Source organism: Eumetopias jubatus, unplaced genomic scaffold, assembly GCF_037043125.1.
Source record: "Eumetopias jubatus isolate StellerSeaLion01/CBP00866 unplaced genomic scaffold, mEumJub1_p1.0 scaffold_8, whole genome shotgun sequence".
In the NCBI taxonomy this organism is placed as follows: Eukaryota; Metazoa; Chordata; class Mammalia; order Carnivora; family Otariidae; genus Eumetopias; species Eumetopias jubatus.
In genome coordinates this window covers 5610473-5632372 of record NW_028274814.1, presented here as the reverse complement: position 1 = coordinate 5632372, position 21900 = coordinate 5610473, and the positions used below count along the sequence as shown (strand labels likewise).

Here is a 21900-nt window from a genome sequence, read left to right as displayed (position 1 = left end):
TTTAACCTTTTTGATGAATGTCCATACTGTTCTCCACAGTAGCTACACCAGTTTGCATTCCCATCAACAATGCACAAGGGTTCCTTTTTCTTCACATTCTTTGCCAACACTTGTTTTTTGTGTTGTTGATTTTAACCATTCTGACAGGTTTGAGGTGATATCTCCTTGTAGTTTTGATTTGCATTTCCATGATGGTAAGTAATGATGAACATCTTTTCATGTACTGTCTGTTCATGCCTTCTGCCCATTTTTTAATTAGATTATTTGGTTTTTGGGTGTTGAGCTGTATCAGTTCTTTATTATGTTTTAGATACTAACCCTTTATTGAATATGTCATTTGCAAATATCTTCTCCCATTCTGTAGGTTGCCTTTTACTTTTGGTGACTGTTCCCTTCAATGTGCAGAAGCTTTTTATTTTGATGTAGTCCCAATAGTTTGTTTCGCTTTTTTTTCCCTTGCCTCAGGAGACATATCTAGAAAACGATTGCTATGGCTGATGTCAAAGAATTTACTGCCTGTGTTCTCTTCTAGGATTTTTATGGTTTCAGGTCTCACACTTACATCTTCAATCCACTTTTAATTTATTTTTGTGTATGGTATAAGAAAGTGGTCTTTTTTTTTTTTTGCATGAAGCTGTCCAGTTTTCCCAACACCATTTATTAAAGAGACTGTCCTTTTCCCACTGGACATTCTTTCCTGTTTTGTTGAAGACTAACTGACCATATAGTTGTAGGTTTATTTGTGGGTTTTCTATTCTCTTCTATTGATCTAGGTGTCTATTTTTGGCTAGTATCATACTGTTTTATTACATCTTAGTAATATAACTTAAGGTCTGGAATTATGATGCCTCCAGCTTTGCTTTTCTTTTTCAAGACTGCTTTGGCTATTTGGGGTTTTTTTGTGGTTCCATACAAATTTTAGGATGTTTGTTCTAGTTCTGACAAATGTTGTTGGTATTTTAGTAGGGACTGCATTAAATGTGTAGATTGCTTTGGATAGTACAGAGATTTTAACAATATTTGTTCTTTCACTCCATAAGCATGGAATGTCTTTCCGTTTCTTTGTGTCATCTTCAATTTCTTTCATCAATGTTTTATGAGTTGTTCCAGAGTACAGTTCTTTCACCTCTTTGGTTAGGTTTATTCCTAGCTATCTTATTATTTTGGATGAAACTGAAAATGTGATTGTTTTATTAATTTCTCTTTCTGCTACTTCATTATGGGTGCATAGAATTTCTGTACTTTGATTTTGCATCCTGCAGTTTTACTGATTTTGTGTATCAGTTCTAGCACTATTTTTGTGAAGTCTTTTGGGTTTTCTATATGTACTATCATGTCATCTGCAAATTGTGAATGTTTTACTTATTCCTTACCAATATGGATGCTTTTTATTTCTTTCTGCTGTCTGATTGCTGTGGCTAGGACTTCCACTACTATGTTGAATAAAAGTGGTGAGAGTAGCCATCTTTGTCTTGTTCCTGAAAAGCTCTGTTTTTCCCCATTGAGAATGATGTAAACTATGGGTTTTTCATATATAACCTTTATTATGTTGAAATATGTTCCCCCTAGACCTACTTTGTTGAGGGTTTTTACCATGAGTGGAAGTTGTACTTTGTAAAATGCTTTGTCTGCATCTATTAAAATAATCATATGGTTTTTATCCTCTTATTGATGTGATATATCACACTGATTGATTTGTGAATATTGAACCACCCTTACAACCCAAGAATAAATCCCATTTGATCATGGTGAAGGATTTCTTTAATGTATTGTTGGATTCAGTTTGCTGGTATTTTTTGAGGATTTTTGCATCTATGTTCATCAGGGATATTGGCCCATAGTCCTCTTTTTTAGTCTTTATCCAGTTTTGGTATTAGGATAATGCTGGCCAATGGAATGAATTTGGAAGTTTTCCTTTCTTTTCTATTTTTTTTTTTTTTTTTTTTGGAATAGTTTTAAGAATAGGTATTAGCTCTTCTTTAAATGTTTAGTAGAATTCACCCGTGAAGGTATCTGGTCCTGGACTTTTGTTTTTTTGGGGGGAGTTTTTTGATTACTGATTCAATTTCTTTGGTGGTTAGCAGTCTGTTCAAATCTTCTATTTCTTCCTGGTTCAGTTTTGGTAGTTTATATGTTTCTAGGAATTTATCCTTTCTTCTAGGTTGTCCAATTTGTTGGCATATAGTTTTTCATAATATTCTCTTATAACTGTCTGTATTTCTGTGGTATTGGTTGTTATTTCTCCTCTCTCATTGGTGTTTTTATTTCAGTCCTTTCTCTCTTGTTCTTGATAAGACTGGGTAGAGGTTTATCAATATCATTGATTTTTTTCAAAGAACCAGCTCCTGGTTTCACTGCTCCATTCTATTGTATTTTTTTAGTTTCTGTATCATTTATTTCTCTCTAATCTTATTATTTCCTTTTTTCTGCTTGTTTTAGGCTTTGTTTATTGTTCTACTTCTAGCTCCAAATGTCTTAAGTTAGGTTATTTGAGATTTTTCTTGCTTCTTGAAGTAGGACTATATTGGCATAAACTTCCCTTTTAAAACTGCTTTTGCTGCATCCCAAAGGTTTTAGACCATTAGACAATGGGGGGTCTATGCACCAGGGCAGCTGGGGGCACAAGGCTGGACACAGTGCAGCAGTTGGGTACAGCGTGTACCAGCAGCTGTGCACTCAGCAGCTGCGCAGGCTGTGTGCAGGGCTTTAACAAAATTTGCCCTGAGCCCAGGGCCAAGGCTAGCAAGCTTAGAGTGGGTGAGTCCTCAGGAGAACTCATGGGCATGGCCCACCGCCAGCAGGTTAGGAAGCCAGTGTCTGTGCAGTGCTGCCTCCTGCAGGTGGCTCTGTTTATGCTGGGGGATGGGGGAGGAAAATGGCACCTGCTAGGCTCCCTTGTTTTCAGAGAAGTCCCCCAACATGCTCTGAAATCAGTATAAACAGATCTGTCTCCTCTTTGCCCTGGGTTTGGGGTAGGCTGCTATCTCTTTAAGGGTGGAGATCCAGCTATCACTCACCCTCTTGGATCACCCACTAAGTCCACTGATTTTAAAGTTCCAGGCTCCAAGTCCCACTGGTTTTACAAACTCCAATTCAGCTTCTCTGGTTTTTAAAGCCAAACGCAATGGGGATTAGTCTTCCCTTTGTGAGCTCCCTGTTGCAAGAGCCCATTTCTCTGCTGTATCCATGCACGCAGCTCCCTCCCTCTTGCAGGCAGCCTCCCTCCATCTTTCTAACCTTCCTAACCTTTCAGATGCAGCTTCTTCTCTATATTTAGTTGTGGAGTTTGTTCTGCCAGTCTTCAGATCACTCTCTGGTTTATTGCCTAGGATGTGGATGATATCTAGTTGCAAATGTGGAACAGGGTAATAAGCTCAGGGTTCTCCCATTCTGCTATCTTCTTGGCTTCTCTTTTTACAAGTCTTTTCTCCATATGCTTTTCCTTAACTTTCTTCATATACTCTTCTTAGTCACATTTGTCATCTTCCTAAAGCCTTTCTTCTGCTTTATTAAGGCTGCTACTGGCATAAACCTCTTCCTTGGTATCTTTCACAATACATTTCTACATTCGTGGTCACTGGTGAGCCAACTTCCCTTCACTAGTAAACATTATTTTCTTATTCACTTAAAGTGTTTTCATTACTTTGTTTCTGTGATTTCTTTGATTTTCTGTGCCTCAGCAGTATTAGGAGGCCTTTTTGTTTTTACCACTTTTTCTTCCAGTTTCCCCCTCATCTGCCTGTCTTCCTCCTCTTCCCTTTATTATTAATACCACTGGCCAGCCTGTACTCTTCTTCTGCTTCTGGTCTCTTTCTACCTGCCTGAAGGATGGACATTTTCTCACTGAAATAAGCTCTAAATTCTACTTAGTAACTGGTAAGAGACAGAGCCCTAGGCTTATTAATAATCCTTTAGTTAGTTCTTTCTACATTTTCTGAAGAAATCTTATCCATGGTGTCACAGCAAGACCACACTTTTGGGTAAAGGTAACTAAAATCAAATGCTTCTTCATCATTCATCATATATACTAAACACACGTAGAAACAAAACACCTGTGAGCACTTTCTTCTAATTGTTGATCTTGGGCTAAAAATGATTCCATTTTGGTGGAGTTTTTTTTTTTTCTTCTAGATATCCGTAAGTTCTTCTGGATTTTTATTTCCAACATAGGCACTTTCTTCTCAAGAAGTTGCTATACCATCCTTTTTTTTTTTTTCTGGGAGAAGCAAAATTAATAACCCTTCATCATCTATTTGGCAGGTCTATCTGCTCTGTAAATATGAGCTGGCAGCCTCCAGACAATCAAACCGAAGAACTCAATTCATGGCCTGGATATCCAACACTCTGGCTGAAGTGTGAGAAGCAAAGAGCACTGTTAGCTCTCTTGCAGATAAACTTATTGCAGTCTTCCATTTTTCTTACCTATTGCTGTCAGCCATAGAAGTCAAGAATAGAAATACCAGAGTATATAGGCAGTAGAAAACTTGGTTTAGACACTGAACCTTTTTACAACTGAAAAAATATATGTAACATATTTCTTCAGATGGCTTTTCAAAAAGAAATGTAGGATACTCATTTTTTTACCACAGCTCACAAACTATGTAGTTTTGTTCCAAATTGACAGGGGTGGTATATTTTTTATTTTCTCACCAACCCAGACATATTCAGACTTTTTCTAACTTAAACATACAAGGTCTTTTACAGATTTGATTTGTTTTGCCTAGAAAAAAGTAAAGTAAGTATTTCTGGGCAAGATTTTTGATAATAGCACTCATAGCACAGTTATCAGCAAAGTCGATGCCCAAGGTTCTACTTCATCATGAACTCATCTTTGGAGATTGATATCATGTAAACTTACTGGTTCATCCTTATGTTTAAGAAGTCAAACTGGCAGCAAAACAAGTATATTTATGTGTTGATTTTCTCAAACATCTTGTCTTAGATCCTTCCTATCAATGAGATTGCTGAAAAGTTGTGATTATTTCCTAGTTCTTGGAAAACCCAAAGGCTTGAGAAATAGATCTGTTCTTTCTTACGTATTCTTTTCTTGAAAATCTTTTAAGTACACTCCATTGTATGAAATCGTGCACTGAATGAAATCTGAAGCTAACATAATTTTCCTCCTCATAAATAACTCAACCTATTCACCTGGCTCCCCCCGCAAAATCTTTCTTGACTTCTCAAGTCCAGCAACTTTACTACAAAAACCCAGTCACACAGTATGGCCTTTCAATCTTCAGTTTCTAGTTGTTTTATATTTTAGAAAAGTTTAATCTCTAAACATTAATTTTATTGCATTAGGTTGGTTATCGTGTCTACAATTATACATATCATGGATCTGCTCTGCCTGTCTTCCATATCAGTGGTCTATAAATTGAGGTACATGAAGACTTTCCAAGAGATATGTTGGCACAAAGAGTTTTAAGGCAATCAAATTCCAGATCATCAACTTCCATCTTTTCTACTACTGATCTTTCAGCAAATATACCTGTAGCTAAGGTATCAAGCCAGCCTCTTTCTCATTTCCTCCTCCCCTCCTTCACAATCACTCTTCCCACTTTAAAAAAGAAATGCATACCACTCATTAATCCCAACTAGTGCATTTCCCTGGAATATAAAAACTCTCCAGGATGTCAAACCTGTAAATCCTCCCTTTAATCAAAGCAGTACAATAAGGATTTGTTCATCCCCCATCATGTATACATACAAATAACATATATATTTTATTAAGAAATGGACTGTGGGCCTACATTAGTATAAGTTCAGATACACAGTAGAATGAAGTAGTAATGAGGGCATTTTTACTTAAGGACCTTACATCTTCCATACCCCTATTATTGTAAAAGAATCATCTCAACTTTGGAAGACTTTAGTGAACACAAAGCAAAGAAATATTGAAGGCAGCAGTATCTTACTGTATCCAGGCAACGCATAGTAAGGCTCTGTGCCTTATCTATTTATCTATATTAGAATTAGAATTGAGCTGTGTGATGGTTGTCATGGAGACATATATTAACATATTTATTTGAGCTGAAAAATCAAGTTGGACTTTTACCCACAGAGGAAGTCTGATTTGAAAGATAAACTTGAAACTGAAGACTAGCTTTGTCAATTAGATTAAATGACAACCATTTTCCTTAAATTGAGTGATTTACATTTACAGCTGCAAGGTTTGGATAAAAAATACATTTCAGACACATGTTAAGACAAAAATTACTCTAAAAACTCACTGTATATTGGAAAATATGTATTAAAATTTGTAATGTTTCTAAACAGCCCTTCCTAAGTATTTTGGGTTAAACAAGGTACCTGTAAGCAAAAGAGTAGTAAGTTTTAATAGTCTTTTGATAAATCTTAATTAACCCTTTTTGATAACTTCCCCAAATGGACAAAGTGATAATAAATCCCTCTGCAAGTCCAATTCTTTGCTTTCTACAAGTGATTGAGCAATTGAGTTGTCAGTAGATAGATCATTATAATAATTTATAGATCACTTTATGATTTCTGGCACTTAAGTCAGCAGGATGAGAAGTGTTAATGAATGATGCACTTCTGGCATATTGTAAACACTAATATTTAAAACTAAAGGTGTTACAGCACTCTTTTTAAATGTGTATTTGACTTGGCTCACTTCTCTTATTTCTACTCTTTTTCCTTTTTTTTTTTAAAGTAGGCTCCACACCCAGTGTGGAGCCCAACATGGGGCTTGAACTTATGACCCTGAGATCAAGACCTGAACTGAGATCAAGAGTTGGACACTTAATCAACTGAGCCACTCAGGTACCCCTTACTTCTTCATTTCTAATCTCCATGACCTCACTATTTTTCTATACAATCTCTTTTCTCTTACACTCCTTTCAATTATGTTTTCATTTCTTTGGTAGTTTTGTTTTTTCTTCAACTTCTTTCCTGAGTTCTGCTTCTAATTTTATAATTAAGTTTACTTATAATTAATTTATAAGTTATAGTTTAGCCATTTCCCATTTTGTGTATGATGTGAAACAGGAATCCAGTATTATTCTCTTTCATCTGAGCAATCTCTTACCTCAGCACCATACACTGAAAAATCTATCCACCTCTCCCCCCAATGATCTACAATACCAGTTTTGTCATAAATCTAAGTTCTGTATATAAATAGATCTGTTTCTGAATTCTCTATTCTTTCCACTGACCAACATGTATATCCTTACACTGGTTTAAATTAGTTTTATATTAAATCATTACATAAGGCCACAGCTGAACACTCAAAACCCAAATAACCCAATTAAACAATGGGCAGAAGACATGAATGGACATTTCTCCAAAGAAAATAGCCAGATGTAGCTAAGAGACACATGAAAAGATACTCAACATCACTCATTATCGGGGAAATGCAAATCAGAACCACAATTAGATATCACTTTACACCTGTCTTAATAGCTAAACTCAAACACACAAGAAGTAACACGTGTTGGCAAGGATGTGGAGAAAAAGGAACCCTTGTGCACTGGTGGTGGGAATACAAACTGGTGCAGCCACTGTGGAAAACAGTATGGAGGTTCCTCAAAAAATTAAAAATAGAACTACCCTAGGATCCAGTAATTGCACTACTGGGTATTTACCCAAAAAATACAAAAACACTAATTTGAAAGGGCACATGTACCCCTATGTTTATTGCAGCATTATTTACAAGAGCCAAGTTATGGAAGTAACCCAAGTGTCCATCGATAGATAAGTGGATAAAGAAGTGACATATCACACACACACACACAAAATGGAATATTTTGCAGCCGTCAAAGGGAATGAAATCTTGCCATTTGCAACAACATGGATGGAGCTAGAGAATATAACGCTAAGCAAAGTCAGTCAGTCAGAGAAACAAATACCATGTGATTTCACTCAGATTTGGAAAGAAACAAAACAAAGGAATAAAAAGAGAGACAATCCAAGAAACAGACTTTTAGCTATAGAGAACTGATGGTTTCCAGAGGGGAGATGAGTGGGGGGATGGATGAAATAGGTGATGGGGATTAAAGGGTACACTTATCTTGACAAACCCTGAGTCATGTATATAGAATTGTTGAATCACTGTACTGTATACGTGAAACATAGTAATATAACACGGTATGTTAACTATACTGGAATTAAAATAAAAAACTTAAAAAAAAAGACTTCCTTATCTCTGTGATGGCCAGAGATAATCTTTAAAAAGGCATGAAAGAGTATAACACAAAGAAAAGGAAGTAACATGAAGAAAAAAAAGAAAAGCAATATAAAAGCTGTGCCATTCACCATGTTAACCTGTAGACAATTAACACTGTCCAAACTCTACCTTTCCCCTGTGTCACAGTGTGGAGCTGTCACTGAGAAGTGGCTGCCTAGCCTCTTTGTAGAGTCTACATTTCCAAACCTTCCCTCGCCCATTATACCAGGTGTGGCCTTGTGAACAGTTTTCCCCAGAAGGATATCAGTGCAAGTGGCGGACTGTCAGTTCTCAGGTTCAACCTGAACTTTTCAGAAGCACTTGAGGTGTGTTCCTGCTCTTTCCCCAACTGCTGGAAGACTCAAAGGCCCACGTTACAGAAAGTCACCTATCAATCAGGAATGCCTTCAATACACTGGTTATTGGCAATAAATACATTTTACTTAGGTTTAGTCTATCATAGTTTTTGGAGTCCATTTATTACAGCGGGTAGTTTTCACTAACATGAAAAATGTATCTTTAAGTGGGGTATAGACCAAACAGAAAATCTAAAATACATGGCAACTGCTTAGCAGCCAGGCAGCAGGAAATAAAGAAACTGAGTAAAGGATGGGAAGATAGTTATGTCATGTAGTCACAAAAACGTAATAAAAATATTATTTGCCAAAAGGAAACTGTGATAGAAATAAAAAAGTGGTTGCCTCCAGGGGAGCAAAGCAGTGAATTAACTGGAAAACAGCATACATCTGGAGTAATAGAAGTGTTCTATACCTTATTCGGGGCAGTGGTTTTTACAGATGTATACAGCTGTCAAAACTCACTGAACTGAATGCTTAAGAGCTGTGTGTTTACTGTATGTAAATTACGCAATTTTTTTTAAATGCCTGAGATAGCTTCAAAGGCACAATGGTGTCTACCAAGTGTATAGCTGTAGGGTAGAGGAAATATAAAACAGAATACTAGAATAACAATATTATTTGCTGCTTTTCTTGAGAATTTACAAGCAAGGAATGTAAACAGGCAAGAACTAACAGAATGGAGAGCAGAACTAACAGAATGGAGAGCAGAAATGAGAGGGAACAGATAATCCAGAAATCTGGGGGCCCCAAGGGTTAGAAACGCTGACTACTTCTGGACTTCACACAGTAAGAGAGAAGGCCAAAAAGCTGTGAGCAAAAATGGCCGTTAGGTTTTCTCAGGTAAACAGAGGGAAATCAGCCTTGCCGCCAATCAGGTTAAGTATGTTACTTCCCATGAAACCTATTTCAGATGGCCATACTGACAGCACCCAGAAAGGTAAGAGAGGGAAGAACAGAAGTAAGGAAGCAAAGAAATAAAATAGGCTGGGATTTTTTTTGGTGTGCTTTTTGGTTAGAGTTACCATATAATTTATTGTCCAAACTGGGATAGTTCTGAGAGTGAAAGAGGGAATTATTACTTACCATGTATAAGAGATATATATAAACTATGATTCCCTCTGCCTGACTGGGACATGTAGTCACTCTATTACTAGCACGTGGAATTAACTACAAAACAATAGATGAGGGCCAAATTAAGTTTCAGAGGGAATAACATCAACAAAAAACCCATAAGCCTTGCCTATAAGCCTTTCACCCTTCAAACAATGCTCACACAGCCAAAACTGCAGGGACAAAAAGAAAGAAAGAAAGGTTACATAACCTCCAAGGACGACATATTCCCCAATGTCCACATAAGTTGACCCTGGAGGAAAATAAACCAGGAAGAACCTTCGGGAAGGCAGAATTATGTCCTACAGAATAGTGAACAATGGAATTCCTTCTAGAGAGGAGAAGGACCAGAGTCTAATTAAGGGATGTCTTCTATCCTAAGCAAAAATTCTTGCCATCTCCTTTTTTTGTCACTGTCAATATCCCTAATTCTTAATGTTCCCCCAGCTTTTGGAAATTAAACATAAACTTATAATTGGCTAGCTGGGCCCAATGCAATAAATTATGGGCATTGCACATAGCATGATGGTGGTGAGAATAAATTCAAAAAGTCTTTTACGAAGATCACTGAACTGACTGCCAGGAGGCTATGATTCTCTTCTAACCTTCACTATTAGCTGTGTGAACCGGATAAATCATGATTTCTCAGGACTTCAGTTCCCTCACTTAGAAAGTAAATAAGAGGATGCCTTCCAGTTCTAATAATTCTAATTTAAAGTTCCTGACCTCACTGAACCAAAAGAACTACAAAATCCTCTATAAAATGTCATTACCTAGAGAATACATAATAAACTAGTTGGTCTGGTTTTATAGCAAAAGCAACTCAGCACAATTCTAAAAAGTTATATTGGCAAGAAAAATCCTGGCACTCTTTCATTTCTTGATTTTTCTATATTATTTTCGTTTCATTATAGTACATTAAGGAATAAAATAGAACTTTTTTTTAAACTGGAAAAGACAATTACCTTCCATTTCATTAGGCTTTAGAAACTAATCCAAAAAGAAAGGGGAAACTGCATTGCACCTAAAAATTTCAATTATTTTATAGTATATACAGACTAAAAGTTAGAATATTTTAAAAATAAAAATACAATTTGGAGTAACTTTTAATCTAAAGATAACAAAATATTTTATAAGTTATATAGTTAATAATAATAGTCACTGACTCCTAAAAACATTATTTTTTCAAATAATTAAAATTTGAAAAATATATCTGCTAAATTTCAACTTTTGATGCCCCTTCTAATTTTCAGAAGAAAATCCAATTCAGGACTTTGTCTTCCTCACTGAGAGAAGACAAAAACTAATATTCTACATGATACTTTATTACTCATAATTATCTAGCTTTATACATGTATAAAAATAAGAGCCAAACATTTTAAGAGAGTAAGGGCCAAACTTTGTCACTCGAAATCACTAGATGCTGGCACAAAAAAAAAAAAAAAATGGCCAATATTTTGCAAGTCCTGCTATCACATACCCTAGTATTATCAGTGAGTTTCTAACACAATCACAGTTATTGTCACTGATTATAAAATTATGGATAGATGTTGGACTACTATATAAAACAAGAAATATCAACTCTGTTGTATCTGGAGAAAAGTTCACACTAATACTCTTGGGTGAATTAGTGAATCAAAAAAAGAAAAAAGAATAAGTACCATGAACATACCTCGAATCTCTGAAAGAAAAATTTACAGGTATACATCAGATTATACAAAAATTTAAGTCTAAATGATGGAAAGTTATAAATGAAATATTTTTTAAAAACCATTTAAGGAAACTATTTAGAGATATTTGACAATAACTCTCAGGTAAAGGAAGACATGCTTTGGTTATGAAAGAAATTACCCCTTAAAAATATACTTCACAGGGTGCCTGGGTAGCTCAGTTAGTTAAGCATCTGACTCACGATTTCAGCTCAGGTCATGATCTCAGGGGGTAGTCTGCTTGAGAGTCTCTCTCTCCCTCTCGCTCTACTCCACGGTTCTTTCTCTCTCTCAAATCAATAAATAAATCTTAAAAAAAATACTTCACAAATTTAGATGTTTACACAGCAGCACTGATGTTGAGAAGTCTCTTTTGCTTTTATTCAAAACACTTTGCATATGACAATTTTTTTTCCTCTCTGGAAGAAGGCTTATTTTTCCTTCTGTTCTAGAAAATGATCTTGATTCTCTCCCATTTTCTCTTGCATCAGTGAGTTGCTATTGGACCTGCTGGGTTGCGTTGCTAATGATTTCTCCCTCAAATTTATCTTTCAACAGCTCAATGAGTTTCTTTCAGCCTTCAGATTTCTAATTTTTGAGAGTTATTTCCTGTTTTTTCCTTTTCCTTTTCTTTAATTCTCCTTTTTAAAAAAGACTATTTTCTATGTAAAACCTTCTCACATTTTCAAAGACAGTAATTATAGATTTGCCTTCTCTACTAGGTCACAGTATCATACACTTTTCTGTGTTCATATTTATGAGAATTACTGATGCCACCCACTTCTTATCAAAGAAAGAATTGGAATTTTTGTTTCCTATTTCTTTTGTTTTGGATAGATATTTTAATAGGAGAAGGCAGAAAGTTCTTTATATGCCACCTTAAGATCAGAAGTTACAATTTCTAAGTTAGTTCACATACGATTTGTAATGGTTGAGTTTACTACAATTTTGGTCTGCTCGGCATACATTCCCATATCTCTTCTTCTCACACCTTTGGAGAAAGCCTCCCTCACTCCCTGAGACCCCAGGGGGCCTTTCAGTCATTGGACGATGCACCTCTGTCACAGCACTGGTAAACATGCCCTAGGCTGGTCCACCAGAATACTCCATTCCCTGGGCCACAGTGATTATTCATCACATATGTGGCCAAACAGAGTTGATCCTTATCTTCTCTGAGGCTGATAGCGGGATGGGTGGCCCCACAAGTTCTCTTCCTCTGGGGATTGCTAAACCAGGAAGACAACAGTCTCAGGCTGCTGGTCGTCATTTTAGTGATCATATGCCTGTCGGCATAATGATGAATAAAGAAACCAGCAGAGCTGAAAAAGGGTCCAGATGAGATCATTTGAGTTCCTGGCTGCAACCATGCCTGAAGCCAGATGCACCTCTGGAAACCATAGTTATATAAACAATTAAGTTCCTTTTATTTTCATAAGCTGGCTTGAGCTGGCTTTCTTTCACTTGCAACCGAAAGAGTCCTGATGAATTCATCATTTAATCAAAATGTTCCAAATTACTAACACTTGAACTATAAAACACTACTTCTTGGCCAAAAATTAAATAGCCTAGCTTTTTATTAAAACAAAATCACAATCATAAATAACATACACAGTTGTCTCTTTTATTTGAGTATTCTCATGTTTTCAGGGTAGCAGTATCTTTGAGAATGAGGCATATATACTTTGTAGTATTGCAAACTGTATAGCCACTAAACTACAGAATAATTTTCTTCCAGGTACTTCAAAAAGTCTTGTCATTTCTTAAACCCTTCTCTATCAGAGCTCTCAGGTTTTACTAAAACTCAAGTTGCATGGTTATCTTACATAGAGGCTATGTGGAAAAAGAAAATAATAGATGTCAAAATATTTGTTCCATTAGAAGGAAAAGTTTGGTTTACATTCAAAAAATTATCCAGCCTCAATCTCTGACCCAGAGACTGGAAACAAGGATATTTTCAACCCAAGTATTTGTGAGAAGGAGGTAGACAGTAATAACTAATAACATGCTTCCAAGGAGATAGGTAAGAATGCTTAGAAGTCATGTGTCCCTTGGATGCTCTCCCTGGAGTAACTTTCCTATTATTATGCATAGGCCATGTGCTCGCCAATCCAATGGTCAATGTCTAAGCTTCTGGGTTTGAAGATCTTGCCTGGGTCTTCATTGGTTTCAAGTACATTTAGAGGCCAGGCAGGTAATCTCAAAGAAGGAAGAAGCTAAAGATTTTTAATGTATTGCATTCCTTTATCTGCATTAAAAAGTAAATCTTAGTAAAATTCTAGTGTCTCTCGCTTCTCTTTTTTGATTGGTTCGAGGGTTTTTTTTCATGCATCATTTTTGTTTACTGTTCCTCGTTCATCCATGGTTTGTTTCATAGTGCAATCATAAACAACAGATTTTTGTCACTGATACTCTTTGTATGCAAAGAAGTTGTGTATGAGTAAGAGCTAATAATAATTGACAATCATAGTTTAGTTTATTGAGCACTTAGTATGTGCCATGCACTGTTCTAAATGATTTCCACGTATTACGTCATTTTGTCCTCATTTCAACCCTATGAGGTAGGTACCGTTATCCTCACTTTATAGATGAGAGCATGGAAACACTGAGAAGGGTAAGCAGCCTATCCAAGAGTACACAGAAAATAAGCTGTAAATAGGAATACGGGCCCTCTCCCTCGAGGACCCCTGTTCTTAAACTATTACTCTGCACTGTCTAAAGAAATATGCCATCCTAGTATGGGTTGAATTGTGTCCCACAAAATGTTATGGTGAAGCCTTAACCCCTTGTACCTGTGAACGTAACCTTATTTGGAAATAGGGTCTTTGTAGATGTAATTAGGTTATATGACGTTATACTGGCTTAGGGTGGGCCCCAATGCGATGTGACTGGTGTCCTTATAAGAAGAGGAAAACCTGGACACAGAGGACAGACATCCATGAGACGATGGGGTGGAGACTGGGGCTATGCTGCCATGAGCTAAAGGACACATGGGGCTACCAGAAGCTAGAACAGGCAGGAAGGAGGGTCTCCTAGAGGTCTCTGGGGGAGCATGGCCCTGCCAATACCTTGATTGCAGATTTCTGGCCTCTAGAGCAGTGAGAGAATAAATTTCTGTTGATTACAGCTACCCAGTTTATGGTACTTTGTCATGACATCCCTAAGAAACTAACACACCGTCTTTCACTTACACTGAAATATACCACCCTATCAACTTGCCATTTCCAATTTTCACACAGATGGCAGAATTAGTACCATTTAACTTTCCTCTTAATTCTATGTAAAGAAAATCAACAGCCAGGAGCGGGGCTGTGAGAATGGAAAAGGACAGCCTCCCATCTAGTAGAGGCAGGTGCATTTCAGCTCTAGCTGATTACCATCACACAGAAAGGTAGGACTTAAGTTACTAGGACTTCAGTTTGCACGAGAACCCAGAGATGTGGATTTGTACATTAAATTAGTTAACAAGTTAAATTGGTAACTGGTTAAAATAACACTAGTTAATAACTAATTCAAGTTTAAAACATGTGCAAACATGACACATCTCTGGACCAAATCTGACCACAGTCTCTGCTTTGTAGATTTGCTTGACTTTCTATGTCCACTTTCCCTTTCCCTCCACTTGACCAGGCCCTAACTGGAGTCATCCAGCCACCAGATCTAGGACGCAGGCACAGTGTGGGTGCATGAGAAGCCATGTGAAAGTCAGCACCCTAAGACTAGGGAACCCTCTTTGAGATACAGAGTGTGGCAGATGCAGAAGAGTCCTACACACTTCTGAATCCAAGACAGAATGGGTGCACTCCTCTGGATCTGGATCTGGAGTCTAATGCTATTCCTCTATTTTGTCAGCTCGTCTTCCTAAGGCTTTCTTTTCTTTTTCTTTTCCCTTTCTTTCTTTCTTTTTCTTTCTCTCTCTCTCTTTTTTTTTGGTCTTTGTTATTCTGATGTATAAGAGACCTAGAGCTTTACTGAGTACAGGTTTTGGGCAAGTCTAGGACATGACCTTGGTACTTCTCAGGCTCCCGGCCATTTCATTCATAGCACTATACTTACACCTTAATGAGTTCCCTAAATTTCTTATCTCTTACATGTATATGTGAAAGAAGAGTTAAGTGGGTTGTAGTAGCTCATAGCTGCCTTTCAGTATTCACCATCCTATAACCTATGAAAGTTGTCCAGAAATCTGGAAACACTTTTGAAAAGAAGTTCTGTGAAATCAGTTTTATAAAATGTGACTTTATTACTCAGGCTTGTTAAAACAAAACAAAACAAAACAAAAAAAACACTTCCAAAATATATAAAGAACTGTTCTGTAATTAGAACATCCACTCTAGTCCAGTATGTCTATTACTATGTGGTAGCCTGAGAATCTTCTGAGTCCTCCTTGGCTATGAACATGTCTTCAGTATCTACCAGAGCTCAGACCTATTTGATGTGGTACAGAAACTACTGATTGTGGCTGGTAAGAGAAAGGAAATACTTGACAGGTTGCCAGGACTCTCTCTGTATCATTGAGATATTAAATTCAGTGATGCAGTCTGGCACACTGTGGTGTTTGGGACCTGCAAAATCGACAAACATTATTTTGGGAAGTCCGTAAAGCATGTCAAAAAGTGAAATACCACAAAATCCGTCCAAGTTCATCTCATTTAATGGTTTGGGTTTTTTATTTTTTGCCTGAATTAAAAATATCTCAATCTTCCCTTCCAAACCTATAAAGTCATACCGAAAGTCACTAACTTATGTTTCTCAAAAACCTCAAATGGTCAGTAAAGCCAGTTTTATCCCCCTGTGGCAGATGAAGAAACTGAAGCTGCGAGCCTTAAGTAATTTGTTTAGTGTTGTTAGTGATGGAGGTAGAAGCTTGCACACATACCCCCTTGATGCTGAGTTCAGTGACCTTTCTCACGAATAAGGCAGGCAGATTCAGAAGACCAGGTCTAGACCTGTGATCAAAACTGCCCTTAACTTCTGATGTTAGATAAACCGTTCCAGCCTCTGTAAATCAGAAGCTTCTCACTCAGAAAGGGGAGTTCAAACACCGTGGCGTAGACTGGGCACTCACCTGGCGTCCGTTCCCTTCCCTTGCTTTCTCCGACAACAAGATCCCTTAGATCTAAGCAGACCATACATTCTCTGGTTAAACATTTGGATGATTAGTGAAAACCTAAGTAGCCAGAGAAAACTAACTGAAGACACTGATGACACAATAATAAATTCATTGTCACAGGCAAAGAAGACCAAAGGAGAGGCTGTTGTCATGTACGTGCTATCACAGAACAGCCAAGAGAGTGGCTTTTTTTTAAAAAAAAAAAAGTCCACGATGTTGAGTCTTTCCTTAAAGGGGACAGGTCACATCAAAACATCATGCCCTGAACTTATTCTCTGGCATATCATAAATATGGCTCATTGTTTCTAAACACAAAATATGCAAAACATATCAAGGAGGTATGAAAGGCTTCCAACTCATGGCACTGTTTGAGACTCCAAATGTAGGTTATCCTAACAACTGTCGTGTCCCGCAGCCAGGAGTGACAGTCCCCAGGATCACGCGGCTTGTCGGTACCACGAGAGAACTTAGATAATGACTCCTTTGATACCTCCGGTCTGCTGGCTCACTTGAGTGAGGACAAGGTAGGGGCACGCACGACCGACACCAGGAGGGGATGGACCTGAATAAGAGGCAAGGGGCTATACTAATTGTGGATATGGGCAGGCAAGAAGCATCCGCTCAGAGCTGCTAACGTCAGGAGGTATTCACAGACCTACTACCACAAAAATTAAGCAATTAGCAAATCTGATGCTAAAAATACCAAAATGCATAACGTGATTTAGAATATTTCTTCAAATTTCAACTTAATGCTAGGGAATTATGCCAATAGCTGTCTTATATTTGTGACTCCAGCTCTTGGCACAATCCTGCAGAACTGGGGTTGTATTATTGCATATGTGGGTGGTTATTAAATGCTTTATAATGATTATGTTAAAGGTCATATTCCTCATACACATAACTTCACTTACTATTATGAGTTAGATGTGTACATGAGTAGACAATGGTCTCCTTCCATTAAATGCAAACTGGCTAAAATTACTGTTTAAGTTGCCAGGTTGTAAGAGAGAAGAGATCAAATTAATGAGGGTGAAGTTGTATAATCAGTTTATAAAACAAATCATGCTGAGGTCAAGGCTGACATCGCCAACTCCCACTCATCTAAGTAACCTTAAAAATGTGACCTTCTCTGTTTTCCCGCCACCACTGCTCTAATTCAAGCTGTTTCTTATTTCTCTTCCATTCACATGCAGTTGGTGAATCATTTATCTTGGCAAACATGAATTCCATCATGTCACCCAGCTCAGAAACCTCTGAAGGCTTCCCACTGCTTGAGATACACAGGCCCAATCCTCAGCAAGGCATTCAGGGCTCTCCTAAATTTGACCCATCCTTCTAATTCAGTGGTTCTCAACCACTAGGGGAGCTTTGAAAGATAAACAGGTTTACACCTTGTGCCCCAGAAATTCTATTTCTTAGTTCTGGGGTAAGATCTAGGGACTTGTATTTTTAAAAATTTCTCTAGATGACTTTTATTCACTGCCAGCATTGAACCACTGGTGTAATTTTCCCACCTATTATTTCACCCAACATGAACAAACCTTCTGTTCCAGCCAGTAATGCTGACTTGTTTGTATCTCTAGTTCTCCTTTCATGCTGTTAATCCAACCTGGAATGTCATTTCCTCTCCTAGCTCCTTATTTAAATTTAAATCTTTACCATTCCTCTAAGACTAACTGAAATCCCACCACCATCTTTACAACCATTGTGAATCATAGTAATATTGCCATTCTGATAACCCCAAGAGCATTTGTTACCTTCATGAAGTACTTTATGGCAATTAATAACATATTGTTTGCACTGTGAGTGTTTCTTCATACTTCACTCCCTGTATTCCTGGCTCCTGGAGGGAAAGTAAACTTTTCATATCTTTGGTTCTCATTCCCTAGCCCCTTGCACCTAGGAAAGCATTAAACATAAAGCAGACATTCACTCATGTGCTCAAAGCTTATGATGACTAAACAAATTAAAGTCTCTAAAATTTATGATGTGTATTCTTATAGCCTGACAACATAAGTTATCAACCTTCAGCGTTGTTTATGCACACACTGATGAGTTTTTCATGGGCAGCATCACTATGCCCATGTAGAAATGATAGTCACTTGTCCACAAAACCTGATATAATGTCAAACATAGGGTTGGTTGATGCCTAATAAATGTGTTTCTCCTACAGACAGAAGTATTTTTCATATTTATGTATTCAATTCCTGTAAGTTCACATAACAGAAAGGAAGAAGTAGTAAAACAGTTCTAATCTGTCAATACCTGACTTAAAATGACCCACCCACATGATAAAACAGTTGAAGACTCAAGACAGAATCAGGATAGCTGATTACTATCCTCATCTACTGCAAGGAGCACCAGAAGAGCAAGTGTTCCCTTACCCTCAATTTAGAAGACATGAGAGTATCAATAACCTAAGGTAAATGTCTCTTATGCAAATACTGAAAACCAAAAACTACTAGCAGGAGAGCATCCAATATGCCCAGCAGTGCCAGAGCTCCAGCTCAGGCTTTCCTATTGCTCAAGCTGCCCAGAAAGGTACTCTTCTGCTCCTAGGGCACGGGAGATGTAATTCCACTCTCAGAGCTAGATTTTCTCTACAAAACAGTGTCATGCATGATGATTTCCTGTAGTTCAAGTAGCACTGGTACTTATGAGTTAAATAGTCTTGGGAGGACTCACTGAGAACCAAACCACTATTTATAACATTGTTTTTTTAGGAAAATGTTTTCTGCATTCCAAACAACAGAATTAGATATGAACTTTTGGAATCCAGTTTACTTTGTAGATTCAGAACTGACTGTATCTTGTTAATTACACTATGGTTAGTATTTTCCTAGGATAAGATGGCAGTGTGGAGGCTTGCCATGAGTGCATAACAGGAATGAAGAGTTGCCATGAACATGGACCATATGTGACTGACTATAAGGATGAAAGACAGAGAGGACAATGAAAAAAAAAATCCAGGCACATTATTATTATATTTATTATATTATATTATATTATATATTAAACAAGTATTTACTGAGCACTACTGAGGCTATGCTGAATGCTGGGAGAGACAAAAACTACTCAGACAAGAAGTTTGATTCTTTAGTCCTTACAACCTAAGATGGGAGATAAGTAAACACAAATAATAAAGCTGCCTGGTAAAATGTGCTATGATAATGATAAAAACAAAATACTGGATGAAGTCAGCAGAGAAAGCTAGTGGTTCAACCGGAGCAATCAGGGAAAGCTCCACGGATGTGCTTGCACCTGGCTGAGCCTTCAGGGTTTGCACAAGATTTCAACAAGCAGAGGACACAGTGAGGGCGAAGGAGAGAACATCATAGAAAAAAACATCAAGAAATACAGTACACATCAAGCCATGGGAGCATGAAAAATGATGAGAGTTCAGAGAAGAGGAAAGAGTTCAGTTGGCTAAGGTGATGGATATTTTTAGGAGCTGGGTAGAGGGCTTTGAATACCAGGCAATGGCACATGGACTTTATCCAATGGTGAGTGGGGAGCCATTAAAGTGTTTTAAAAGTATTGGAGTTCTATATGCTGATCTATCCAGCAGTGGAATACAGGATAGAGGAAGAGTGAATGAAGACAGAAGACAGAAGAGATAATTATATTAGTTGAAGTTGGTTAAGATGATCTTTCAAAGCTAAGTTTTTGAATAAATAAACATTTAAGGTTCAAGTACTAGTTCATTACTAAATATCTCCCTCCAATAATCACAAACATATAAATCATTTAGAAAAGCCATACAAAGCCTTAAAAATCTGAAAAACATTGTATTAGCTATAATGGAAAAACCACCTTTAAAAATATTAAGTTTGGCATACAGTCAGGACCTGATGACTAGACTTAATGCAAAATAAAGGAGGATTCTGAGGTGTTAATCGCATTTTAAAAATAATACCAAGAGTTTAAACATTACATTTTTAATAAGCGTATGAAATTTACTAAGAAATCATCTTTCTACTATTTTCCAAGACCAATGATGCAATATTTAGGGTGACTCTAAGATATTCTGAGAAATTTGAGAGTTGAGAAAGTGTTGGAGGTACTGGACTTAATTCTTTACATGTTAAATCAATCTTAAGCTGGCATTAAAATGGATATGAGCAGACTTACTTGAAGTGATTTGACTTAGCAAACGTCTTCTAAACTTCAAATTTTCAGTATTGGATGAAACACAGCATTCATCTTTATCTGAAAAAAAATGTAATGGAAGTAATGAAACTGAAAGAATTGATAGGTAGCTTATAGAAGCCAATTATATGATTACACCTTAAAGACCATAAGAGAGTTATATGAGCTCCTATAAAACTGACATTACTTACACTATGTATAATTTAAGAACATAAGATAAAAATCTCAAGCTATGCCCAAAAACTTCTAAAATAGGAAATATAATACATTCCCTTCATATATTTTTATGTCAATCTCCTCAAAATTCTGAAAAATTCATTATTAGATATTCAAGCCTGATTCACACTGAATTCTTTAATTTAGCCAATAATCAAGCCCTCTTTGGTTCTAACATCATGGAGAGCAGGGAAAGATAAGTTGCATAAGAGACAGTTTCTGTCCTCAAGAAACCCACACACCACACAAGGAGACAAACATGAACAACTCCATATCAAGGCAGGTAATAATAAGCGTACACGTGGTACGAGGTGTATGGGATTGTGGAGAGGGTTAATTACTACAGGAAAAATGTGGAAAGGCTGTGTTATGGACTGAATTGTAGCCCCCTGAAGTTCATGTAGTAACTCCCTAATCTCTAGTACCTCAGAACGTGACTTATTTGAAGATATGGCCCTTAGAAAGGTAATTAAGTTAAAATCAGGTTGTTAAAGTGGGCCCTAATACAAACTGACTAGTGTCTTACAAGAAGAGATTAGGACACACAGAGAGGCACCAGGGATGTGCACACAGAGTAGAAAGACCAGGTGAGGACACAGCAAGAAGATGATCATCTGCAAACCAAGAGAGAAGCCTCAGAAGAAATCAAACCTGTGGACATCTTGATCTTGGATGTCTAGCTTCTAAAACAGCAAATAAATTTCTGTTAAGTCATCCAGCGTGTACTGTTTTGTTTTGCAGTCCTAGCAAACTAACATACCCTGTAGAGGTAATAATCAGATAAAGGTAAGGGTTGGAAACAACATTCTAAGAAGAAACAAAAATTATTTTAGGCATACAGGCCAAAATGTAGAGTGTGAAATAAGTCACTATACTTCCATAATACGAGTATAGCTTGGGCAGAAGGAAAAGAAGAGATAAGTGAGAATGGGAGTGGAGGGGAGAAGAGAGGGAGGTGAAGAAGGGGAATGATAGGCCAACAGACAGATAAGCACTAGAATTTGGGGTTCAGGTCATACTGTAAAAGGGGCTGAATACTGCATTCAGTATATGGGCTTTTATTTT

The 21900-nt window shown here is 37.2% G+C and overlaps 1 protein-coding gene across 2 annotated transcripts in view; it reads right to left on the bottom strand.

The window, feature by feature from the left end:
• The window catches only part of ZNF438 (zinc finger protein 438), a 178828-nt gene that overhangs the window by 69888 nt on the left and 87040 nt on the right, over nucleotides 1-21900 (bottom strand). For both annotated transcript variants that reach the window (XM_028120925.2, XM_088025764.1), the window contains exon 2: nucleotides 20602-20679. The gene's annotated coding sequence lies outside the window, so the exon portion shown is untranslated. The remainder of the gene's footprint in view (nucleotides 1-20601; nucleotides 20680-21900) is intronic.